The 22,944-nt window shown below is 39.4% G+C and overlaps 1 protein-coding gene across 2 annotated transcripts in view; it reads right to left on the reverse strand.

Moving 5' to 3' along the window:
• Positions 1–22,944, reverse strand: part of EXOC2 (exocyst complex component 2) — a 491,144-nt gene that overhangs the window by 142,102 nt on the left and 326,098 nt on the right. The window contains exons 1-3 of one of the 2 annotated variants that reach the window (XM_018926318.3): positions 6,429–6,930; positions 6,196–6,317; positions 2,684–2,754 (exon numbers count right to left, since the gene is read on the reverse strand). The exons of the other annotated variant lie outside the window; for it this stretch is intronic. The gene's annotated coding sequence lies outside the window, so the exon portion shown is untranslated. Of the gene's footprint in view, positions 1–2,683; positions 2,755–6,195; positions 6,318–6,428; positions 6,931–22,944 lie in introns of those variants that run through there. 2 annotated transcript variants of the gene reach the window in all.

The raw sequence follows: 22,944 nt of genomic DNA on the forward strand, positions 1-22,944 counted from the left end.
GTAAGTGAAGTTATTTATGAGATAGCCTCAGGGCTGCTTCTCATGACTGCCACTGTTTACTCCCTTATAAGTGCTGATGGCTAAGGTAATCACTGAGGAAAAACTGATTCTTTGGATAAGAATCAGTGTCATGATTGCATGACAATCTCAGAGAAGCACTTTCACTTTAAAACCTAGACTGACATACTGTATGACTTCCTGCTGATTTGGCTTTTCATCAGCTGGTCACTGACTGATCCAGCTAAGCATTACTTTGACTAGAAAACAAAATAAATAAGGAACTATGTGGATGGTACAAGTGGACTTACTGGACCACTGTTACCAGAGAAAGCTAAAAATGTACAGTATAAGTCATGATTTTTTGCTGTAATTACCTTATATGAAGGTTCTTCCAGAAGGTTCAAAAGCATCTGACTAAAACAAAAGTAGATCCTAGGAAAAGCCCAGGAAATTTGGCATGATGATACAGGAAATGGCATATAATTGTTTTCCCCTTTCCAGGTCACTATTTTCAGGATGCATGTCCTAGTTTTATAGATATGGGAAAAATTTAAAAGTTAAATTTGCAGAAAAGCCTAAGAGGAAGATGGAAAAAGGATAAGATCTGATAGCTGGACCTGACACATGAAAACACTATTTCTTTGAACAGCCAAGTGAAATTAATGAAGATTAGATGAGCTCCATTTGCTGTGGCCAAGGACTGATTCTTTACCTTTATTAGCTCTCAGGAAAGCCTCTACAACACACTCCTTTTTACTTTGGGCATAGAAGGAAAAACATCTTTGAGCACCCTGGTCTAATGGAAGGTGTCCCTGCCCATGGCAGTGGTGTTGAGACTTTTAGGTCCTTTCCAAGTCAAACCATGCTGTGATTCTGTGATCCTGTATACATCTTTCCCTTGATAAATTGTCACAGGTTTTAATTACAACATTTTTCAAACCAAACTTCAGCCCTGGTTCTGGAGCTGCACATGAATGCAATCAGCCACAGCTTTTACAGATGTAACTATAGAGCATAATTTTCATCTTTCACAGTAAATCTTACCACTTGTTTCACTGCTGTGACCTCAGCAATGGAGGAAATAGTTCTTTTCCAGTTTTAGCTCTGTAGTGCTCTGGGGAAGAAGTTGCTTTAAGCAACGCCTGAAGTGCTTGACTAATATGCAGTTCTGTTTACATGCATATTACAAATAGACTGGTCAATGCCACAAAGCAAAAGACAGTAAAACTTGGATTTGTAATATTCCTGCAGTGCACATCTTGACTACACCAGTGAGTTCTGTAACACTACTGATCTCAACAAAAAAAGGGTCTAATTCAACAGTAAAATGAGCACTCTATCTGGTCTACCCTACTTGGTCCATAGGATAACTCATTAAAGATACTTAAGTCAAAAATAAATAAAAGGAACAAAAGGTAACATCATGTTATCTCTGATTCACTTCCTTTTAGGAGACACAGGACAGAATTGCAGCCAGTTTATTATTTGAGCACTCTGCAGATGAGGGATCAAGTAGACATCAGTTAATTAAAAAAAAAGAGGATATTATTAGAATTTCATCATTAAGGGGGGAAATTGTTTGAAAGCCAGGAAATTCCTTGTTTAGTGTTCACAAAGACCTGACTGCTAGAGCTTCCTCATTAGGAGAGAAAACTTACTCTACCAGAGGGCACACAGATTATAAGGTGCAGAAGAGGATGAAGGAAAAATGCTCATTCTTGCATCAGGTAAAAAAGGGCATCAGGGGAGACTAAGGCCACAATGCTTTCTGCAAGGGACCAGTGCAAAACCCCCAAACCTCTTGTATCACATCTCTGATGAAACCCCATAAAACTCCATCTACATCTGCTCTTACTGTTTTAATGTGACTAAAATTTTGTACAATGGAAAAAGAGGGCAAAATTCTCATGTTCTTCATGCAAATTGCAGACACCCTTCCTCCCTTTGGACCATCCCCAGAAGGGCTGCATCTAGGACTGGAGTGCTATGATAGGGGGTGATGTGTCCATGCAGGTGGGGAGGGCAGGGTGGCCACCCCAGGGTAGGCATGCCAGGGGCTACAGGCACCTCGTGGGGCCCAACAGGGCTCTGCTGTCTGGGACAGCAGCTGGAGTCACCTCCAAGGCACAGGCACACTGGTGAGCCTGAGAGCCAGCTCTGGTGGGATGCATTAAAAACCCTATGGCCAGGGGGCAAGTGTAGGACTGTAGCTGTTCCTGAAACTCGGCTTCCCCAGCCTTAGGCTCCTTCCTCACCTCCATTCCCACGACTCGGCACAGTTGGGGATCGCTTCTGCTGCCTCGGCCGGCTCTCACTGCCTGGCCATCTCTCTTTGAGCCCATGAGTCACTTCCTCTCCTCAGATCCCACCTTTCAAAACTTCCTTTTTCCTTTTTGGGGGCGTGTGTCTGAGAGCCTTTTCTGAAAGAGGGCACTGGGCTTACCATGGACAAAAGCTCTTCTGGGAAGCAGCATGTTCTCCTGTCTGAGGACACACAGCCAGGACCTTACAGTCACATTCCTGTGGTCCCCATGGTGCTGCCAAGCACAGCTCCACACTGACCTCCCCAGTTCTCTGCCCTGACACACTTCAGCTGTGGGGGGCTAAAAGGGGGCTTCTTGCCCCATACCCTGCCTGCAGGTGTGGATAGACAGAGGGAAGAGGAGAGAAAGGAGAGGCTCACCCCAGTTTCCCTTGCTGGCACCAGCTGCTGCCTCTTGCTCACAGAGCAGCAGCCCTTGGGTTCTGTCACAGCTGGAGAGAAAACAAGAAAGTAAAACAAAAAACCCTTTAACATAAAAAATTGAGTTCCTTTCTTTTATCCTTCTTTTTTTTTTTTATCTGTTGGGAATTCAGACTTAATGTTTTTGTCTACAGCTATGAAGGTTAGAGATCTGTTTCTTGGAGAGCAGCAGTGAACCCTCCTAAAATCAGTGACTGTGTCAGAAGCTACTCTAGCAAGCCGGTAGTGCCACACCCTGGGAAGCTCCCAGGTCTTTCTGATACCCCCTTGTGCGAGTTGCAGAGCTTATGTGTTCCTACCCCTCGCAGGCAATGAGCACCAGGAAAGTTAAAGGGGGAGGAGAGTATGGATGTGAGAGGAGAGGTGTGTGTGGGGCAGAGACCTGTCAGGGTTTGTGTGGTGGTTCCCTTGGTGCAAACAACTTTTTTCCTCAGAGATTTCTGTGTTATCAGCAAGGTAATCTTATTGGCTAGCAACTTAACTTGCAGGTACAGAGGCCAAATCTGCTTGCACTCAGAAACTGAGAATGAAGCTGTTAGCTTACTATCCTATTTGTCATTGTATTTTCAGAATTATACTGTTGAATGAGGGTCCTTTGACTGCTTTAGCCTTCAAACTACATGAAAAGATGGTTTTTTTTTTCCTCCAGGATCTCTGAGGTCTGATGTTTTGCCTACCTGTAAGGCTGTTATTGCTTCTTTGTCATGTGGTAAAGAACCATTTACCATTAGGACAGGAAACATAAAGTCATTTGGGTCAGATTCTCAGCTGGTGTAAAGCCACATCTGGAATAGGGGGCTATGCAGGTTCATGCTGGCTGACAATTCAAGCTAATTTATAACAAGTATTTTCTGTGGAAGAGATCCTGTGTTTGAGTTGTTTTACAGCAGACTTGCAGTTTTCATGCTGATTTTATGCCATGCTAATTAAGTCACTGGGCAGACAATGGCAGTATTTAAATTAAGCATGCAAATGGATGTGGTGTTGAAAGATACTGTTTCATTAGTATCTTCCATTCTCAAATATTATGCTGCTTTTCATGGCCAAATACACCCACAGAACTGAGAGGGAATGTGAAGAAAATAAACTGTGTGTATAGGTTCCCATGTGTTGCCATAGTGGTGTTACAGAGCTGCATCACTTCTGGTCAGGGGGTTTTGAACCCTGGCCTGTCTGCCATGTCTGCCCCAACTTGACACTGTGACTGAGAACTTAATGGACCTTTCTAGGCAGGAATAAAAAAGCAGGAATAACCACTGCTTTTTACTAACACTGGGTGGGCAACACTAATACAGATAAGAGAAAAATTTTCCAGGGGAAGATGTGCCAAATTTGCATAGAAAGATTATTAAATTACCATAAAGATTAATAAAGTACTATGAAGCTGAAATAGGAACACGTTCCCTTCACCAACACTTCTAAAATATTTTAATATTCACAAGGTTTTTAAAAGACAAAACCCATGAAACTCATCTTAGTCCAAAGTCTAAATAATAATTTTTTTCCGAGTCAATTTTTTTCCAGCACAGTGTTGCTGTAAATTCCTTATCAAGAAGTAACAAAGAAATTAATTTCTCTTTTCAGATCAAGAGAGCAGCTTTGGTAATGGCTGTATTCATTCATCTTTCCATTCCAAACATCATCCATCATGCCTTACATCCCTTACACCAGACTGCAGAAAACATACCACAAATTCTACTTGGAATAGCCATGCATCTTGAACAAAGCTGACTAAACTCAAAATTAAGTTTTCAACAACTGCATGTTAAAAAGAAAATCAATGAAAGAAAAACAGCGAGCTCTACTGAACAAACATCCCACAGTTAAAAAAAATATGTTTTGATTGATGAAGGAAAAAGCCATGACATTTTAGGTGGCTTAAAAGAAATTTCAAGGATCATATTAAAAAGAAAGTTGGCATTCTATTAAAATATAGTTATCCCAAGAGATAACTGGAATATACTGGGAAAAAAGGACGGGGTCTGGCTTTTCCCATTTCTCAGAACAGTTCATTAAATTTTCTTTTCTTCATCTCGTGTCCCCAGTTGAGGGAGTTTACATTCAGGATCATCAGCTTTCTTGGTTGTGAGGCAGCTCTAATCCACTTACTTGATCCTCCTGCAATCAATTAATGCCATGCTAATCCTGTGCTGGCCATGCACAATGTGGAAAACTAAATGTATCACATTATCTACAAGAAAAATATTCAGGAATCTAGATCTGAATCCAAGACACTTTTACCTCTACAGAAAGGTCAGGATGAAGCACTCTGTAAGATTGATGATATCTACAAAAACAGCAAGGTAAGCTCTAAGGAGAAGCAATATCTTTCATCAGATCAACAGATCCAGCTGGAAAAAGCAGACATTTCAGGCACAGAGATCCAGTGCAACCATGGGCAACATCAGAATTTAGTTTAGATTAGCCCCACAGTGAAAAAAAGTCCTTTAGTATTGGAAATTTACACAAATAACCCTTACTAAGATAATCTTTTAATACTCTTCATGAAAAACATTTTCATGCTGTAATTAGAAATAAATTTTCAGCTTTTATTTTTATTAGAGCAACCCGTAGGAATTTAGATGCTAGAACTAAAAATGCAGATGCATTTTGCAGATGAAAAATTAGTTATATTTGTAGTATTGGAAGCCTCTGTCCAGTCTCACAGATTTTTTAAACTGAGTACATTGATTCCAGAGGGTCGATGGTCCTTCTCCAATGACTCAATTTCTTTTCTTACAGGCAGTATGAATCATATTCTTTCATAAGAAAGTGTAGGTCAATGGAATTACTATGGAAAATGCAACTTCCTTTTGACTGAACTTTCCAAGTGAATGTCTTCAGTTATAGTATTTTGAATGCTACTCTAAGGGTATCTTTGCAAAGCAGAACCTCTTTGGGAGGAGAAACGACCTGCTGCTATTCTTTTTGTATGTGCCTGAGCTTGTTTATCTACTTCAGTCCTTTATGCAGGCAACAAGATGGCACAAGTGTTCCCATTGGAATGTGATACTTGTGTATGTCATCCTCCCTGAATTTTGTCCCAAATTTCCACAACTCCTGGGCATTATCAGCGGGATTCTTGATTATTTACGCAATTGTAGTTGCCTACAGCTGGACAAGCCCGCGGCAAGTTCCTCCTCTGTGTATATTAGCTACCATTGCTGTAACTCTATCCTATTTTATTTCTTTTTCAGATTTAGAAAGAGGAGGGAAGTGTAAAATCAAGGAGACAAAACCAATAGAAGTCATAAAAACCCTGAGCAGCTCAATGCCATGGTATAGTTTTGTTCACAGACAGCCTTGCCAGCACAAAGGAAGTGAGGTGGGCTCACACTGAAAAGAAACAGACCCCTTCTGTATGACCAGGGCCCCAGGGATTCTGCTCGTGAGGCTGCTGGTACTCATGCCTTGGGCTCTGGAAGAAAATTGCTGGGACCTTCTTGTCTTACCTCCCTCCTGGGCAAGCGCAGCTTCCTCCTCTCTGGGTGGTCTTTCCAGCGATGGAGGTCTTGTCCTTCTGCTCTGGTGTGACCCAGCAGTGAACTGAGCTCATTAAATGTACTTGCCTTTCCTTTGAAAAAGAAAAGGGTGCAAATAGATAGATCCAAGTTATGACAATAATGCATTTATATGAAAAAAATAAAGACAGTGGACTTGTTTGTAGAAATCAACAGCATTTCACCTCTGTGATACTTCTTTCTTGAGAGGCTGTGACTGTCAGATCAAGCATTTCAAGACACGTCATTTCCAGAAGAGAGGAGTTAGACACACTCTTGATCGTGTGCTTCTGTTTATTCTGCGTAAGGGATCTAGGACACCTGTGTTAGTTTTAAAGCTACTACATGTACAGCACTTGACTGCTATATTTTGGCAAGTCCCAGCTGTTATTTCACATGTGTGAACTAAGAAAATACCCAAGGTAAACACAGACTTAGAAGAAGTACCAAAAACATTTACAATAAAGTGCAAGTATAGCCCAGTATGTTAACCTGCTAATATATACAGTGTGCTGGCCCTGATCTATTTCCCTTTAGAGAGGCAAAGGAAAAGAGATGGAACAAAGCCTGTGTGAAGCACCACAACTGCTTACCAGTTTTTCTCCTAAAGCAGCAGCACCACTATGAATTGCTTTTCTCTTATTTCTCTTTGCTCACAGCTATTACCAGTCAAGCTTGCCCAAATGCAGACAATGCAGAATAGAAACCTTTTTTTTTCTGTTAATTTTGCACATCTGACAGAATTTTATTTAAAAATGAGTTTAAATCCAGATTACTTACATGTGTGCACATGCTCACACTCCCCCTTTACATACACAATGTTAAAAGGACATTACAGATGATAATTTATTTTTCTCTGCTCTTGCTGCATTTCATAATATCCCTTCTCTCTTGAAATACTGCCAGAGAAGATTGTCTTTAATAGACTTCAATGGTGTCAAAAGAACCTCAGGAAATGAGGACTGAGGTGAACTTAAGGTCCACTGTGTGCCATCAGAAGTCTGATTATACACACTACTTTGTACAGGAGGCAATGATCTGCACCCCTGATGTCTTGCCTCCAAAATCCAGTGTTCTGTCCACTTTCTGTCTCCTCTAATTATAGCCCATTATTTTGACCTGCTTGGCTTCTTTTCCAGAAGTGATGTTCTTTTACAACCTCCTCTTGCTCACACTCAGTTTTGAGTTACGTCTCAGAAACTCTTAGATTTCATTAGAAATGAGTCTTACTAGAAAAAGAGGGCTACTTTATCTCCATGATTTCCTGTATGTGGGTCACATCCTTTTAAGTACAGTCATCATCTCTGTAAATACTATCCTTAGAGGTAAGCTTTCCAGCTGCCTCCTGACATGTCCTGACGTAACCACCCTGTAGTCTGTGAGCCAAATCTTCTATGGGGCAAACAAATAAAAAAATGAGCTATTGATTCAAATTAAATGAGTCAAACAAGGAATTTCCAGGCAGCAACTTGAAGCCAGATTAATGTTTCCTGATTTATTTAAGACAGGAGCCTAGCAGGTATGAGAAGCTGAAGAAAAAAGCTTAGCTCTTCATAAGTGACAAGACTAAATTTTTTTAATGTGATTTCAGCACTTTGTGTATCCAGGATCAGCTCAAGATCCAAAGGAACATTTCCCAATGTTTTAGCTCTCACTTGTTTAATTAGTTCCTGATGTAAATGAGACTTGTTCTGATGAAGTTGTGCAAGCTTGCTGTGTAATACCCACATGCCATTTTGTGATTAACTAATTTCTTGCTCAAAAGCTTTCAGGAGTAAAAGACAAGTATTGTATTTGTCCCATGTTTGACATGGCAACTTTCAATTGAAATATCATGACCCTCTAATTATAGGTGCTTCAAACTCAGTAATGTTTTGCTTACATCACTCACTACTTCCATTCATCATAATCCAGGATTGCTCTGGTTCACTCAGCAGTAATTCTAGCTGGCTTTCATCATTCCCATGGAAAACATATACGAACAATTAAATCTCTCAGCAGAAGGAATCAGCCTCATCTGGAGATTTATGAAAGCATTGCAAAAAAAAATCATGTATATATTTATGTAAGCAATAGCAATGAATAATTATCTAAATATCTGATAACAACACAGCTCATTTTATCAATGGTGAAACTATGATTTGGTTTGATTCTTGAGAACTTCCTGCATAACTTGAAAAGAAGGAGAGGAGGAGAAAAGACAAGGAAAAGGCATATGTGTTTATCTATAGAAGTTCATAGAAAGACCCCTATGCAGAGAAATCTAGAAAATATTCATTTACTGTAGTTATATAACCATGAAATATTTAAGTTTGTATTTAGAAACAACAAAGTACATCCCATTACTTTAAGGCAAGGAGAGCAGGTGCCCAAAGCAGAGAAAATTTTACCTCACTCATTTCTTACCCTTGCAGTTTGTACATGCTGACCTCCGATCAACAGTCTACACCGTGCATTTTGCTCCACTTGCTCTGATGACGTATTTGAAGCCCTGCAAAAAATTTCTGTGGGGGCAGGCAATGAAGAAAGAACTTCCTGCTCTGGGCTGTATCCATGAAATCACCCTCCTATGTAAGAGCCTGAAGACATCTCCATATCAGGTGAGAGGCACTTCTTTTATAGCTTTTGTGGCTTTATGTATTTTAGTCAACAAAGTTTGCCAACCTAGAGAGCAAGCAGTAAGCATAATGGATTGAGAGCTGACAGCTCTTCATGAAATATTCACATCAGGCTGATCCTGACTTAAAGTTGTCTTTACTAGCTCCCAATGTGTCCTTCCAAGCCTTGAAAGAAAGAAATGAGGTTTAGCATTAACTTTCCAAAGACTGCAGTTGTGTTTTTATAAAGAAGGAACATAACTGATGGATAGATCTCTATGTGTAGATTATGTTAGTAATGGAGAATTGTAAGTGGTGCTCGTTTTGTGTATGCATATGCAACATGAAGGAAAAGGAACAAGAGAAAAGACGTGGAAAAAAAGCGACAGAAAGAAATTGGCAACGTTGCAAGATGTAAAAAAACCGCTCTACAACAAAGAGTGTGCACAATAAAATAGCAAAGTAAGACTTGATCAGGCTAGTGCACAGGTCTCCATCCTATAGACTTCTGCACAAAACTAATCCTTGCAATGTAAATTTCCCTCGTGGTAGAAATTTTTATAACTGACCAGCAAAAAAGACATTTCAGTGTAAAAAGATGATACTTAGAGTCATAGAATGATTTAAACCTTCAGAGGCAGGGCTAATGTTAGGTCGGATTTAGTGTCCATGCCTGAAGTTCCTAAACCAGGGAACACAGATTTATTTTAATTCTATCCTTAGTTAATCTGTCAGTACTTCAACTACAGCATATATAAAACAACTGAAAACGGATAAACAGCTTAGCCCCCTTTGGGCTCCCAGTGGTCCTTCCATTGACTTCCAGGACTGTGTGTCATTTACACTTTCTAACACTACATGCTCATACAGTTAATGATATATCATCCATGCCTGGATCCTTCTAGCTCACAGACATAATGGCTGAGAAAGAGGAATTGACTTTAATTTTCTGCTTTGCATGACATGACAAAAAGATTCTTCCAAGAGCAGGTAGGCACGAAGAGAAGGCTGTTTTGGAGATACAAAGCCTTATAAGGACCTTTTAAAGCATGAGATCTATGCAGAACTATCAGTGAGAGAGATTAGCACTGAGTAGAGCAGAGCAGGGATTATGAGTTAGGAAAAAGCAAGTGCAGAGTCTTAAAAGAAACAAACTATCTTTATTGCCTTTTAAATCAATTAGGGTGCAGACCACCAGCATTTCTACATCCTGCTTTTGCTCATGGTACTCATAGATTATGAAAATGTTGACATTTCACTTACACTTGATAAGACTTTTTTTTAAAAAGGACATTATTTTTAGATGCATTGCTTTTTATAAGTAGTGTTTTAGCAATGATGGTCCAAGGGTAAAACAAAGGCCAGATGTGTAGAGAGAGGTATTGTCTTTTGTTAAACTAAAATAGTTGAAAAAATAGACAAGATTTAGAACATGCCATCACTCTTCAGGTAAAAGGAGTAAAACGTCCTAAAAATGCATCAAGCTAAACTGTGGAAAGAGATGAATTCAAGGTGACAGTCAATGGCCTTGTTCAGGCTTATTGGGAGAAAGAGGCATGCAACCTGTCTATCATTTGTACTGCTCAAGAGGAGCACCCTTTATGATTCCTGATTGTGATGAGTTTGGGGACTGCTGTCCACAGACACTGTGAGGGACAGGACTGTTTTTCCTCTTTTCTGAGTCTCATGCATGACAGGCTGCTTTAAACAGTAACTTCATACCTGCAGTGGGAAGTTAGGAGGGAGACAGGTATCTTGCTGGTTGATGCACACATTCAGGATGGATTTAAGTCTTCAAAAAAAGGAGACCTGAAAGAACAGAACCACTGTCTTGATAAATCCTGCAGATGGCATTACTCAAGCAAGCATGTTTGAATTCTGCATGAAAAGAGAAACATGTCTGAATAAAAACTATCCAAGCAAAAAAAAAAAAGCTCCTGACAGTTGGCGTCTTCTACTTTCTCGTATATTTTTTCTTGGATTCAGCTACACTTAGTGACTGTATATAAAACAAAGCTTTGTGTCCTGAAAGCTAACTTTGTATCCTTGCTCTGTAAAAGTCAATAAATAAGTAGGAACACTAATAAAATGTTAGAATTTGGATGAAGAAGCAGGGATTTAATAAATGGTACATAAGAACAGTCTTAAAAATAAATGCTTACTGTTTGGAGACAATTCTGTTCCCATTCTAGTGTCATTAACAGAGATGTGATCACAAATATTTCACAAGAACACTAATCCAGACTAGGCAGTAGAAGCAGTGCTCTCAGTGAGCCAACAACAGTGACTGAAAAAGAAGGTAAAGGCAAATGCTGTGCATTAGAAATCAATGCATAAATACTGAAGTTCTGCAAAATTATTATTATTGTCACAATGCCAATTGTGATCAGCCTGGAAATGTGTGGATAAAATGGCTAAAACTATAGAGAAACTGATAATTTCAATGTTTTTTTCATGTATTTATATAGTGTTTATTTTCTGGAATGCCTACCATCAGAAAAGATGGCCTTTTGCAGATGATAAAAAATATTGATTATGTCATCAGCTTTTAATTTTTTAGCATTTTTATCTTAGACTGACATGTGGAGAGACAATTCCAGAGTATCCAGCTTTAGGATGAGAGATGAGCACAGACACTCCTGTCTGGTTCTGGGACCCATCTCATGAGGAGCAATCAAAATGACAATATACACCTGTGGCTTTCCATACAATGAATGAGAAAGAGTTAACAGCACTTGGGAAGGGCTCCATTGGGAACTCTGGCAGGCTGTTAGTCAGATTTGTTTCAGATCTTGGCAAGTGTCTGAATTCTCCTTTGGCCCATTAGATAGCTGTTCAGCAATGACTAGGCTCGTTAAAGTGTTCCTGAGAACTTTTAAAAAATTCACACCATATCATCTCCACAAAAAAAATGGACACCTACATTTGCTCCAGAATGTTGAAAATGCTCAGAAACAACAAGCAATGATTTTTTTTCTCAAGGATTCAGATGGAGAATCTGAAAACAAAAACACCTTTTGCAAGCTAGGAATGGTTCCATTTATATATAAAATTCTCTTAGTGCTGGTTTGTCGGTCTGTGAGCTATTTGTGTGTGTGTGGACACGATACCTTGGCATAATATTTACTAAGTCCAAACACATTTTTATCATATGCTTAGCTGCTGAGGTGATTTATTTTCTGGATGTCATGGTGTCATTAGTAGGTTAACACTGGTGGTGGCCAAAAAAGGGGTCATGATGTGTGTCCTAATTATTTCCCTCCTTCCCAAAACTTTCTCAAGTCTGGTGAAATCACAGGATTGCAAGGAGAAAGGTAAGCTTATATCCAGTGAGGCAAGGGAATGTCCAGCCCCAGGGCAAAAGAGTGCACATTCATCCTGTATCATGTGAGTCTGGGAGGGAATGGTGCCAGACCCTCCAGTCATTCTGCTGTACAGCAGGCAGATTACTCTTAATACAAAAAATGTAAGCCACGATGAATGGGAGCAGATTTTAGCTATGATAGTGCATGTAGACTTCAATGCATGAGTTAATTCTTTGATGGAAGTCTGAGCTATTTGCATCGTTGACAGATACATTTCTGTTCACATGGGTGATTTTATAAAAAGTGATTATATAAATAAAATGTATATCTTGTCCAATTCAGATTCCTGTAAATGAAACATGTGATTTTAACAGGTCAAATTACAGCATTCTGCTTTAGAACTGTTGTTATATTCAGTTCCAGCTGAAAAAAGTAGCTCAGGTCTATGATGTTTAACATGTATGAGTTTTATTCTATTTACTTCTTCTTTAAAAAGACAGAAAGCAAAAGAAAACACAAATACCCTAAGTCAGAAAAACCAAAAACCTAGCCAAAAGAAATGTATCTGTCCACTTTTTAGTGAATTAATGCATTGTCCAAAGAACACGTGCTTTGTACATACATAGGTCTTTCTTGCAGCGGTTCCAGCTGTGCAGTGTAGGACCACCTGGAATAACAATGGAGACACTAGAATTACTTTTTATGCATATACAGCAGCCAGGATTGGGTCCTAGCTACATACAAGAAAACTTTTGCTTTTGAAGATGTTCCCAGCCAGCAACACCTTTATGAATAACAGAAGTTTTGCAATTTAAATACTTGAGTTGTGTCTCACATCTGTTTGGGTCCAGCACACTGCAATTGCTTCTCTCGAATAAATCTACTGCATGACAGGGCAACAATATGAAAGAAAGTCTGTATCTAATATTCCAGTTAGATGGTAGAATTTTATACATATTCCTTACTCTTAGCCTTCAGTAGAAATCACATTCTTTGAGTTATGGATAGGTCTCAAGGCCTAAGGGAGCCAAATTTCTGTCCTCCATTACCCAATAGGAAATGGGAAAAATTAAATGTATGCAGAGTGGTGCAGTTAGTCAGCATCACATCTGAACCCTCCCCAGTAATTCAACAGAATTAGGGGAGGGAACAAATCTGAAATTACTGTGCTACAAAACATTTTGCAAGAGTTTTACCAGAGCGTAGTCGATAAAGTGATGATAGAAAACTTGATTGGCAGCTGGCAGGAATATTAAGTGCATCTATTTTTATACCTGTGTACTTCTAAAATATTCCAAACCACACTCACCCTTTTTTTTTTTTTCCTTTACACTCACTAGAGTGACAAAGCCACCTTTTTTATTAAGGAAAAAAAAGGTATTTAAAATGTCTGTTTCATGCCTTCCAGAGTCAGGGCAATTTTTTCTACTTTTTAATATGATTAATAACTCTAACAGGTATTTTCAAAGCCAAACAGCTGGGTTATTGCTCAAGAAACAGCTGTTTCATTGCTAAATATATCCTTATTCCACCAGCCATCAGCTTGTTGAAGCTTTTCTGGTTACTTGCCTTTAAACATTTGCTGATAGTGAGAAAGTCCTGGTACTTAATCATAGCTGGTGCTGCAAAAGCCGGAGCCACTTTGAAAAAATAATACACAGAGAAAAACATTGGCAGAAGGCTTTTTTCTTTGAGGGTGGGGAGGTTTTTTTTTGTTTCAATGCCACACATTAGGTTGCAACCAGATGTTCATGTTATAGATCCTGCTTGGATTAAAAAAAAAAAAATACCCACACACACAAAAAAAACCCCTTTTCATTCAAAAATGTCAATATCGTTTAACAGCAAATGTAATATAATTACAGTATTCAATAAACATTTAACAAGACACAGACATTTTCTGCAAGAAAATATTACTAGAGTGAGCCTTTTAGCAGTTTAGCAGTTAAATTAGTAATTTCTTTTATAACATCTGGTGAGCAGTCTCTAATTTCTAAAGTTTTGGAACAAAGAGACATTGGCAGATTTTGAGTTATGAATAATTTGCCAGTTGTTTACCTTTATGCCAATCTAATTCTCCACTGCATAGATGCAATTGAATACATTACAAATGTGTTTTCCATAAAAATCCCTAAAACGCAGGAGGGGGAAGGTAGAGAATGAGTTTAAGCCACTCTGGCCCTTCACAGGCATTGCCACGCCTGTCCCCATCCTCCTGGCCTTTCTTAACGTGTGATGGAGCCTCAGCGACCCACTCTGAACTCCCAAAATTCAAGAGTGCCTCTGTGCACTGACTCAAACCAAAGCTGTTGACCTTTGTAGGAACCTTTCCATAAACTGTGTGGATTTGGGATCAAGTCCAATGAGAAGCTATCATGGCAAGAGTCTCTCAGGAAGAGGGAGAGAGGCAAGGGACCACCTGCATGGAGGAGGATGGCCCCAGACACCTGCTAACGTGCTTCTGGGCAGCCTGGGGACACGACCCATGGAGTGCTAAGGCTTCTTCCACATGAGGATGTTGCCAAACTAATTAACACTTTGCAGTGCTGAGAGCTTTCCCTGGGAACTGTTACTCCCTCATATCCCAACAGTTCTTGCTCCATGTTTTTCCTCACCTGGACATCTTGGACAAATTTTTGGCGATTACCCTCTTGCTGCAGCTCAAGCTGCAGTGGTTGCAGTGGCACCTCCTCTGCAGGACCTAGGTCAGCCCACCACATCTGCTGTGCCCACTTCTGTCTACCACGGTGGGTGGATCCATCCTGCATTACAGCCTCTCCTGTGTGTTGGGAGAAGAGCACCAGCAAATAACTGACCTGCCTCCAGAGCTCCACAGACCACATGCTGAAAACAGTGTGAGAAGCCTTTCTCTAAGCTGTGGATGTCCAGAACACAGCTAATTTATTGCCCCTTATTTTGAATGCATGATAATGCAGATGTTAGTAAAAATTACTCTTTGTCATCATGCCATCCATTAAAGATACAAGATTTTTGTATGTTTCAGATGAAAGATTTAATTATTAGGCCTATTTCTAAGTGCCATAATTTTTATTCTTTAATCCCAAAAATTATTCTTTAAAATTTTATTATTTAATCCCAAAACCTGCATGATTTTTCAATGTATAAGTTCCATACATTCTCATAAAACTTCTGGAAAATTTTGTCCATAAAAATGGTCTTTTACAATATGCCTCTTGTTTTTTTTAAAGTATCAAAGTTGAAAGCCTAGGAGAAAATCTCTTCTTGTGGGCGCTTTTGTTGTGTGCTGTGGCAAAGCATGGCTGGATCTCATTTGCCTTGTGTTGTCCATTCAGTGACATCAGCTGAGCCTGGTGCAAATATAGGCCAGAATGTTATCTGATGCAAAGCACAATAGTGAATTTGTAACCCATCAGATCCTTTCCTTTTTCTGCCTGCTTATTTTTTTCCCAAAAAAAAAAGTTCAGAGGACGCAAAAATAAAGAACACAGACTTGTGGAGGTTTTGTGCTTTGCTAGATCATCTAGTGCACTTCCAGTTCCCCTGCAGGTCATGCAAACATAAACAGTCCTTAAAAAGGAAAGAGAGAAAAAAGAAGAAACAGAAGCTTAAGCTAGGCTTTGTTTTGCTCTCAGTAACTCACTTCCACATGTGAGAAGTGAACAATATTTTCTACTATAGCCTTAAACCCCAAAGCAAAGCTACATAGCAGAAAGGAATAACACGTTTGCAAACACCAAGCAGCATCAGAAATTAGAGGCTGTACAAACCATTTTCTCCTCAGAGAACAAACCCACTTTGGATCAGTAGGGAAGGCCACCCTGAATTCAAAATCTGTTAAGGCACAGAGGGACTGAAGAGCATTTTGTGCCTTTCATGGGAGAGGATCAGTTGTTTGCAATGGTAAAAGTGCACAGTTTGTCCAAATTCTGCCTTCACTGCAGATGGCTCTTTGTGACCACTGCAGATAATAGGACTCAGCCTGCTCATGCCTTTAGGAGTCCACCTCATTGCTACCTGCTAGGCAGAGAAACAGGAGAGCAAATAGAATTAGGCAGAGTTTAGGATAATAAATTCAGTGAGATGAGAGACATTTTAATGGAGAAGGTGATTTTTTTGGGGTGGTGATAGTTGTGTGAGATCCTTTTTTCTTCCCTTCACGATTTGGCATTTCTCTGCTGCAGAGCAGCAGAGCATATCTGGGATGTGACGCTCTGTGGTAAGTGCTCCATCCAGCTGCAATATAAACAGAGCTTTTCACGGCACATTCTAAAGCTGTAACATTAAGGAGAATAATGGACGATGCCTTTTGATATCTTTGTGTAAACGAAGAATTTTATTACAGTGAATTACCATGTTAATTTATGAAAAGTAAACAAAACCAAGTGCAAAACTGATTCAATGTATAACCTAACTTTCCTGGTGCCTAATGAGGTGACAGTGATGGAATCAAAACAAATATCTTTATGTTTCATAAATGTAGGGAAAAATACTTCTGTGTTCAATCACCGCCTGGAGTCACCGACAATGCTGGCACACCAACACCACAGGTTTTAAAGTAACTAAAAGTCACTTTGTCTACTGGCTGAGGATACAGGCGAGCTCACTGTGGACCACCATGGGTAGTGAGATAACAAGGATGCAGGGAAATGGCAGATAAGGTTGAGAAGCAGTTGGACCATACTACACATAAATAATATACTGGCCCCTGTCGTTCCCCCATTCATCTATAAACTATTGCAGAAGTAAAACTGTTCAAAACACTTCATACAGAGCACCTCCCTTGGGCCAGAACTTTCCTTTGACTTGCAAGGCTTTTTGGGGTTATTTTTGGAAGAAGGCATTGAAATCTGGCCCCGTGGCAGAAAAAGGTTACCACTATCCCTACACATTATCCATCTCGAGCTGGCAGGTTTCTTCCTGTGATGCTATTAACTAGGTGCAGGTGTCTTGATAGGCCATTTCCCCAGAAAACTGTGATCGTGGGAAAACCTGCAACTCAGAGTAAACCTTCAGTAGGAACATTGTCCAGACCTCTCTGGGACAACTTGGATGGATCTTTAGCTCTTTACATGTATCCTTTCAGATGCTCAAGGGGTGAATGGTGTGCTGATATACTCCCTGCTAGGAGAGCCTGGGGAGGAGACTCCACCACAGCTGCACACTGAGAGAATTTCTATGCTCAGACAGGAGCTGGCAAATGTGGTTCTTCACCACCATTTCCAGTCCAGTTTCCTAAACAGCCATGCAATGCAATGGAAAATTCAATACCCTACCAACTAGTAAACTACATCTGGATAAATTTATTATGGGTCCAAGAGACTTGACAAAAATTAGCTTAATTCTTTTGTCTGTGGATTGGACCTTTATGTTCTTAAAAACCATCTAGAGAGCATTTGTGTCTCCTACACCTTACGAGCTTTTCCTGAGAAAAAAGACAGAAGTCACAGCCTCCCTAGAAACCCTCTTTTTTCCCTCTCTTGTTTCACAATAGAAATATTTGCAGTGAAAGTAACTTTTTTTTTAATGTGGAAACTTAACAGAGAAACTTGGGGATCTGTGGCAGAGTTAGGCATGAAAATTCCAATTGCCCTCTACACAGCCAAAGATTAATATCATAGCAAAAGCTGTCAGTTGGCAGCAATGACTAAAATAGAGCTGGGAAAGAGTCCACTTGTCACTGTCCATACATTTCTTAGTCTGATCAGGGGAATCCATGGTGTTGGCAAGGCTCTAGCAAACAGTCAGGGCCTTGGACTCAGCCTCTTCTTGAGCTGCCAAGACATAATCACTCTAACATCCTGGACAGCCTAACCCTGCCTCCTTTTTAATAAGCTCCTATATAGGAAACCATTTATAGATAAAATAAAGAAAAATTATTGTGCTCACTTCATATTCCTGAAGAAGGGAATAGAAGCAAAGTAAATTAAGTCAAATTTGCATGGACTTTTGAACACTCATGGTTTTGGATATAAGCTGTGGAGCAGACATAGAATGTTGTAGCCTTTATAGTCAATATTTTATTAAATTTTTCCTTGTAAATTTTGCTGTGTCTTTATTGCATTCATTCAATAATGGGAGAACTTTCCTGTAGCTAATTCTATGCCTTGAAATTTCCCTTCTTGTTAACCTGTGATTGCAGTCGAACGCAAAGAGTGTCTGCAAGGCAATACAATAAGGGTAGACCCAGGTACCAAGGTGACTGTATTTTTTATTAAAATACCATTTTATATGCTCAGTTTCAAACTGATGACTACATTTGCAACACCTAATTGCCACCAGTATCTACAAATACTTTGCATTTAATGAAAATATCAAACTATGCTCCTTATTTTAGTTGAAGCTGTAGGTTGTATTACACAGTGTAAAATCCCATTTTATGAAATTTCATCGAAGTACAGATATAACTTCGCACTCTCCATTCTTGTTTGAACTTTATACTCTCTATATTGCTGGGCTTTAATAATTTTTTTGTGGTAAGTCTCAAAGTATTTCTGTTGCATCAGGGAACTAGGCAGTTCCATTGTCGCTAATTTAACACCTGTAAATTGCCATGGCTACCAACAAAAAGCTTTCTAGCTTTATGAGGCAAGTATCTATTTCATATTTTAAAGCAGTGGTAGATTTAAATCCACTGGTTGCATCTTATATTAAAAAATCTATTAACTTTGTTCATCAACACACCATCAGGGAGCACACAAATTCTCACACTTTTTTCAGGCCAGAAGGTAAACCTTTTGGTCAGACAAAGCTGAACTTCCTCATACTCTTCTGCATATATCCTCACCTAATAATGGCTGAATTGGAATGGTTTTAAAGATCCAAGACATTTTGCTGCTTACAAGAGCAAACAAGAAAATAGTTCAGGTATTTGAAGACTTTGTTTGAAGATTTATTTAAATTAAAGATCCGCATAATCTTTGATCCTGTCCATCACTCCACAGCTGCATCAGACTTTTGGTAAAACCCAGCAAGGATCTGGAGGTCATCTCATGTGCAGCCAAATCATCTATTCCTCAACTATCCTGCTAATGCAGCTTTGGACTTGCTTGAGGCAAAGAGCCTTGTCTACATGAGGTGTGAAATAGCCTGGTGCTCACAGCCGTGTCACCCAGGCTGCAGCCTAATGGAAGGCATGAGTCATGGACTTCAGCTTGCCTTATGAAGCAAAATCAATTCATAGCAGTACAAACCAAAGATCATCATTCTTCAAAACTAATAGGATAGGCAGATACCATTAAACTGGGATTTTTAGTTCCCAAAGATATCCTTCACATATCTGCAATGTGAGTATGGCATTCCATAAGAGATTCCTGACATAACAGCCTATCCACTTTACAGGGACAAAGCTGGAACCCAGCAGCTGAAACACCTGCAGAGGTGAACCCAAAAGGTCTCAGTTTCATTCTTATTCCATTAGAGTTATTTCTCAAGAAGGCAATGAAACTCCATCATTTGCAGGGACAGAGAGCCTTCCTCTATCTCTTAAGAAAACAATTAAAAAAACCAATAAGGGTAAAACTGCCAATAAAAATGATTTCTAATTCAGTAATTTAGTTTTGTTCCAGATTCTGGGTTACATTTAGGTGACATGACTCGTTGAATTTGTGACTGTAGAGGCACTTGGTATAAAGAGAAGTGTCAAGAGGGCATGAAGAATGACCAAAAAGTCAAAACAAACTGTATGAAACCCTCTAACCTCTGCTTTGTGCTTTGGCTGCTTCTCATGAACAGTTTTACCCCTCCATGGGGACAAGTACAGAGTCCTCTTTTCAAAGGCTGCAAACATTCTGCAAAGGGCCCACAAGGAGGAGGTTGCAATATAGCCAGATCCATTCACTTCACCCTTCTGATTTAGTGGGAATTGGTCAGAAAGGTCTCATGAAAAATATACAACACTTTCAGATCAGAAGAAAAAAGGAAAAGAGATTGGAATACATTGAAAGAAGAAATGAGAATGTGAGAATGTGAGAATACAACTGCACTGATCTCTTTGATAATGAGTCCAGTAGGAATGTTAGTTATCTTTATACATGTGACAAGATTGTGGGATTTCCTTTTTAGCAAGTCCCTTCAAAAATAGAAGAGTGTGACATAAAAAATTGGTGCTGCTTATTCAGATGAAGAAGGCTTCCTTACACATACTGTATGTATCTTGGCAACCTTGAATGGAAATTAAAAAAAAAAAAAAAAAGAATGGGGAGATGCTTTTTGCAGAACACATAAATGCAAGTCTGCCATTCCATTGGGTTTAGTTTAGTTCCACAGATTTTCTCTATTAAAATCAAACCCAAACAAAAGACCTAATTCTTCTTTCATTTGTACACACATCATGTAAATCATAAGGCAAATCCACTGAAGCTAGTGTTTGTGAGACTGAAACCAAGTGTTACATGCACAAAAGATGTGCTCAGGTCCTGTGTACAAAGTCAGGACTGGATCTGGAAGTGTTTGTATAATATCAACTCTGTATAACATCTATTCATTCTGGACTTGCTCAGAAGAAAACCCTCCAAAAACCAGAATTAGATCCTTTCTTTAGGATTGCACAGAATACATCCATAGAACAAATCTTGGTATTAAGATGAATTAGTAATCTTACTTTGTTTCTACATTTCCTCTCTTCTGTTTTCATTTGTTCTTCCTTGCTGTAACTGCTGCTCTGCCCTCTTTTCCAAGTATCTGTCTGATTCTATGAACCTGCATTAATTTCTACTTCTCAAAAATCAGTTTCTTTTGAAGAATTTACATTGACTGAGTTTCTTTTGTGCTCTTAAAAAAAAAAAAAAAAGAAGCCAAATACCTGTTGAAAATCTGAAAAGTTTTGTATATGAAAAGTCAAAAAGGTTAGGTGTGCTCAAAGGCTATAAATATGCATTTCTGCTCTATTTTTTCCAAGAAAACCTGAAAGAAGGTGCAGATGTATTTTATGCAATAGGGATCCTTAAGAGGGCACATGTAGTTGCATTGCTACCTTTTCTGTGACAGTTTGGAGACACGAGTTTCTTTAAAGGTCAAATTTTTCTGTGTGTGTGTATATAGAAACCCTTTATTTTAAAGTACTAAAAAAATAACAAAACTAAACAAGCAAAGATTCTATCAGGACAAGAAAAAGCTGCACAAGGATTCTAAGTCGCGTTTCTTGCAGGGGTAGGCTGAGATCTAAACCTGCTGAAGATGATGGAGCGGGGAAGTGGAAGCGGATTCCCGGAGCAAGCACAGGGATGCAGGGGAGGGCAGGAGGGTCGGGAGCGGCCCGGCAGCCACCAGGGGTCAGCCGAGACCTCCCCAAATCGCGCTCTGTGTCCCAGGGGGAGCGGCCGGGACACTCCATCCCCAGACCCGGGGATTCGGTACCCTGTTCTGCAGCTATTCCGCAGGCTGCTGCCTGCACGGAGCACCGACCCATCCTTTTTATTCCCTTTGCATTTATGAAGCGATTCCGCTAGCAAGTGTTACTCTCGCAGTATCCACTCTCAGGGCTTTCGGTTTGTGCTGATACAGCACGGCAAGGTTTGTTCTTTACTTTTTTGGGTTTTTTTTTTTCGTACCCCCATGAGAGATGTGTTTCAGGCTGGTACTTCGGGAGCAAAACAATCCCACCAGCCAGCAAACTCATTGTGTGGGGAACGTGTCTCTATTATCCAGAAACTTATTCAGAAGTTACGGATATAGCAAGACAAAAAAAAAAAAAAAAAAAAAAAAAAAAAAAAAATATCCAGAAATTATGGATATAGTCATACCAGGTGCCAAATTTGTGCTTTTTAAAAAATTCAGTTCACATGTAGCTCATTTTTTTCCAGATCAAATGCTTCACTGAACTAAAACGAAAAAAGAAACACAGCTAGCCAAACAGTCCGAGATCACAGCCCTACAAAAACAACCCGGGACACACACACAATAGAAGAGCAAAGCTTCTGCAGCAGCAAGGAAACAGACTTCAGTCTCAAGCTTCCAGGGGGGTTAAAACAACAGCCAGCTAAACGTGCAGCTTTGCATAAGAGGAAAATATCTCAGTCTTATATTCCACGAGTCAAGAGCTGCGGAATCAGGACATGAGAGTTGTGTGCTGTAACTGAACCTGCATTACAAATCCTGGGTTTGTCTGCACGTGGAGGGAGACGAGGGTTTGGCCATGCCAGTTCAAGGACAGGATCTGAAATTGGGAAGAATGCTTCTGCACGCATACTAGAACCTAGGAAAGTCCCTGAGACAGAAAAATACAAACCAGCATGTATTTAAACACTTTTCTGAACCATGGCCAGTGTTTGTGGTAATGATTAGAGGACTTTAATGATCAAGCTACTTTAATTAATATTCAGATGGTTTTATTTTTCATGGAAAGAAAATATAGGCTTGTAAACATACCCCAACATAAACACTTTTTTGCCATACATAAATAATTGGGTTTTTTGAGGAAGGATTTCTTTCCTAAAATTTTTTTTATCAGAACAAATAATAAAATAAGACAAACAATGTCTCTGATAATCAAGCAAATTGAAAAAAAAAATTAAATGCAAAGAATTAATTTTTTTTATAATTTTCTGACTGACTGTAGAATTGCTTGTACTTGGAAAAACAATTTACTTGCACATTTTGACCACAATTTAGAACACTTACATATTCCCTCCTCCTGGGATACAAACTGTTCTTCTTATTAAATGCAATTGCTCCGTAAATATAATAATGTACTTGTAGTATAATGAACTTTTCAACATTCAACCTTTTTTCCTGCTCTCAATTATAATGACTACTTAGTCTGAATACAACATTGTTTGCTATGCAGCTTGTTTGTACAGGATAATATCATATTTATCTAA

The sequence above is a fragment of the Serinus canaria genome, chromosome 2, assembly GCF_022539315.1.
Source record: "Serinus canaria isolate serCan28SL12 chromosome 2, serCan2020, whole genome shotgun sequence".
Lineage (NCBI taxonomy): Eukaryota > Metazoa > Chordata > Aves > Passeriformes > Fringillidae > Serinus > Serinus canaria.